We start from the raw sequence: 4,620 nt of genomic DNA, 5'->3' as shown, positions 1-4,620 counted from the left end.
TGTGGTGCGTGTGTGTGTGTGTGTGTGTGTGTGTGTGTACTCTTATAAGCGGTTCCCAGAGAGAATACAGCATTTAGAGAAAATGGTGCTAAGGAATGAATATCTATATATAGATACCTTTATTTTGTATTATGCATATATTGTATCCATATGCATACATAGTCATGTTAGAAAACCAAGTGTTAGGTAACAAAGAGTATTTTAGTGTGCCAGGACACTTAAATCTCAAACTTGAACTTGTATGACTTTGAGTGAACCATTAACTTCTCTGGGCCTTAAAAGAGCCATTGTCGGGCATGGTGACACACACCTTAGGCAGAGTTAGGAGAATTGCCATGAATTTGAGACCACCCTGAGATGACATAGTAAATTCCAGGCCAGCCTGCACTGGAGCAAGACCCTACCTCAGAAAGGTAATAGTACTGTGGTAGAAAAAAAGCTAAAAGTTAAACTGATTCACTGAGTTACTATAAAAATTAACTGGTAAAAAACTGAAACTTATCTTTTTCAACAAATAATAAAATCCCCTCCTCAAAAAACTGTCTGAAAAGGACCCAAGAATGATTAAATAAAAGCAAGTTAAACCAAACCAAAATAAAATAAAGTTCATTGTTAGGGATGCCTGACTACAAAAATGATTAATATACAAATTACCACATCTTCTCTGTTCACTTGCCCCTCCCCTTAACTATAAAAAATAAAAAATAAAATCTCAACTTGGGGTCAAAACTTCCTTAGAGGACTACCTCAAACTTCTTGGCCCCCAAGCAATAAACTCCTCTATGTTCAATCTTTTCTGGCATAAAACTGGTCTTTCCAAAAAATTTCTGCAATACCAACTTTGCAACGTGGCTGAGAGGAGTATATGAGATCATATATGCAAAGTATATAGTATGTGTCCAGTAAATGAGGATTTGGCAGAACTGGATATTTAACAACACAACGGGGGGGGGGGCAGGAAGACGTGCTATACAGAGAATCTGCTCCCCAAGCCACTCGCAGGGGCTACTTCCTACACTGGAAAACCATGATAGGAAAGAGATATCCTTCACATGGATGCGTGTGCTAGGGATCAACACATAAAGTCTTCAGGTAAAACAGCACCCTTTCTCGAATAGTTCAAATATGTCTTTCAAATAGGACAAGAGGAAAGTGGCTTGATGGCTATGGACTCATGGTTCCATTGTTAACGGGCTGAGTGATTTCATAGAAAACAAAGGGCCAGGAATGTCCCACTCATTCTCTCCTTCAACAAGATACTAACTGCAGTGTATGGAAGTCCTGTTGCTAGGCACTAGCAGTACAGGAAGACAGAATGGACAAGGTCTCTGTTCTTTGAGAACTTGGAGGTTAGTAAGAGAGAGGAATAAACAAGCAAAAATACACATTTGAATTAAAAATAATGGCATTTGCTATCCACAAAAGAATTGTGACATGGAGGTAAAGGACACCTTTCTCGGATGTTCAGGAAGTCTTTTTCTGAGGAATATTCCATTCTTGGTATTTATAGGAAAATAAAGTTGGAAGGAGCCTAAACTTTGGATTTATCTTATCTAACTATCTACACCAGTCCAAAATAACTACATTGGCTACTACATTTGAAAATACTGGAGAATTTGTGTTGACTTGATTGTTCACAGCATGTTTCTACTCTGTGATGGTTCCGTGTTGGAAAGTACCATCTCTGTGCTAGTTTGTTCTATTCACCTGTACACACTAGATCCTAATCCTGCTATCTGTTAACCTGGGAGCAACTCTAGGGAAGTATTTTTTGTCACTTTCAAACAAATGGCTCCTGTCTATCTCAAATGGCTGAATTCAGGCAAGTAGTGGAATTTCAAAAGGAAAGCCCAGAGCTAGAGGGATGGTTTAGCCATTAAGGTGTTTGCCTTAAAGCCAAAGGACCCAGGTTCAATTCTCCAGGACCCAAGTTAGTGAGAGGCACAAGGAGGCACATGCATCAGGAGTTCATTTCCAAAGGCTGGGAGGCCCTCTTGTGCCCATTCTCTCTTCCTCTTTATCTGTCAGATAAATAAATAAATGTATTTTTAATAAAAGGAAAATCCGGCAAAATTTTGCTTCAGGCAGATCTTGATCAAGGGACTGTCTGACGACCTTACGTGTCCATCAAGGAGCTTCTCCTCAAAGCTGGATTCATTCTGAGGTTCCATGTGCTTTTTAGGTGGCCACAGAATCTCAAGGCTTTGCCATGCAGATTCCACTTCCCCATAGTATTTTGATAGTAATCCTAACCATGTTTTTATCATACCTCATGGCTCCAGTTGGGTTATATGTCCAATCATGAGCCAATTCCAATCACCCCAAACAGCTTAATGTGCGGCTCACATGGGTCAGAACATGGGTTCCACTACAGCCAGGATGGATTCAACGTCATGCAAGGTATTGGAACAGGAAAGCTTGGTCCTGGGGAAGAAAACTGGAGTGTGATTCCCAGTAAGTGGGGAACAGGTGCCAGAAAACTGGTCTTCACTCACCCACTAGTTAATGGAGGGGTGGTGGGGCCAGGGGAAGCTGACAAGTGGATGTGGTGGGGAATGTGGCCCCAGAGCAGTCATACCTCCTCATTTCTAAGAGACTGCAGACTTCTAGCTCACATATGACAGTTGTTTTCCAATGGAACGAAGTAAAATTTTAAGTACTATATTACAAGTATGTACAAACAATACCATGTGTGACATGAGCTATCACTCACAATTTTATGATATTTTATTTTGGGGCTGGAGAGATGGCTCAGTGGTTAAAGGTACTTGCTCACAAATCCTTTTGGTCTGGGTTTAATGCCCCAGCACTCATGTGAATCTGGATGCAAAGCAGGGCATGCATCTGTGATCCCAGTGTGCCTATGATAAAGGGAGGCAGAGCCGGGAGAATGACAGTGGGAGGTGGAACCAGGAAGATCCAAAGCTCCCAGGGCTTGAAGGTCCTTTCCAGTCTGAAGTTCATTTGCAGCAGCAAGAGACCTGTTTCAAAGAAGGTGGAGCTCAGACACCTTGAAATTGTTCTCTGGACTCTAACATGCACCAATATACATACAATTAAATAAATAAAGTTCAAGAAATATTTTCATTTTTGGCTGGGTGTGGTGACACATGCCTTTAATCCCAGCACTTGAGAGGCAGAGGTAGGAGGATTGCTAAGAGTTTGGAGCCACCCTGAGACTACATAGTGAATTCCAGGTCATCCCAAGCTAGAGTGAGACCCTACCTTGAAAACCAAACCAAAAACAAAAAAATAAATATTTTCACTTATTTTTTTTGTTTGTTTATTTGAGAGAATGAAAGATAGAGAGAAAGAGAGTGGGAGAGAGTATGGGTACATCAGGGCCTCCTGCCACTGCAAATGAACTCCAGACGCATGCTCCACTTTGTACATCTGGCTTTATGTGGGTACTGGAGAATTGAACCAGAGCCATTAGGCTTTGCAAGCAAGCACTTATAACTGCTGAGCAATCTCTCCAGCCCAATGTTTTCTTTCTTTCCTCCTTTTCTTTTTTCTTTCTTTTTTTTGGGGGGGGTTCAAGTTAGGGCTTCACTCTAGCCCAGGCTAACCTGGAATTCACTATGTAGTCTTAGGGTGACCTTGAACTCATGGCAATTCTCCTACTTCTGCCTCCTGAGTGCTGGAATTAAAGGTGTACTCTACCATGCCCAACCTTGTTTTCATTTTTAATGAAATATATTGTTTAAATGTTTCCTCATTAAAAAAATTTCCCTGGGCTGGAGAGATGGCATGCAAAGCCAAAAGACCTAAGTTTGACCCACATAAACCAGATATACAAGGTAGTACATACGTCTGGAGTTCTTTTGCAGTGGCTGGAGGCCTTGGTGAGCCCATTCTCTCCCTCTCTCTCTCTCTCTCTCTCTCTCTCTCTCTCCTTCTCAAATAAATAAATATAAACAAAATATTTAAAAAATTTCCCCACAGATTTCAGAATGCAATTTCTCTGGCTTCCCTTGTCTGGGTTATTTACATGGTCACAAGGAAGCATGTCTGTGAAAGATAAGAACATGGCACAGACTTTGGTTCAGATTTCCAATCTTCCAGGTGGAGAGGAAAACACTGACTTAACTGGACAGAAACAAAGATTCAGAAATAGGAAGTCCATACTGCACCTGATATGGCACAAGCAGTATGGACAACATATTGCCATGCCCTTCTTCTGGGTAGAGACTCTGATCTTGGTGTGTCACTGAATAAGGCACATATCTGCTAAAGAGACGAAATTGTGGTATTGGCAAGAAAGAGTGACAAAATGTTATTTTTATTTTATTTTTATATACACTGAAGTGTCCTTATCTGAAGTATGGTGCTCAGTGATCCTCACATATGCACACACTTGTATGGTCACCACTCAGACCACAGAAGAACATTTTCACACCTCAGAGGGCTGAATGAGACTTGATCATTTTAATAATTTGTGAGGACAAAGAGGGAGTTAGATTTGAACTGGAATAAATGCCTCACAGGCTTTCCCTAGTCCTAAGCCTTTGTTACTGCCACAAAGGTCACTGTGTGGTGATCATGGAGCAGACAGGAATTGGTTAAGGGATGCCAACACCCTGGTAACCTTAAAAAAGTATGTGACTAATAAGCGGTTCC

Source organism: Jaculus jaculus, chromosome 8 (assembly GCF_020740685.1).
Source record: "Jaculus jaculus isolate mJacJac1 chromosome 8, mJacJac1.mat.Y.cur, whole genome shotgun sequence".
In the NCBI taxonomy this organism is placed as follows: Eukaryota; Metazoa; Chordata; class Mammalia; order Rodentia; family Dipodidae; genus Jaculus; species Jaculus jaculus.
This window is presented reverse-complemented; position numbering follows the sequence as displayed.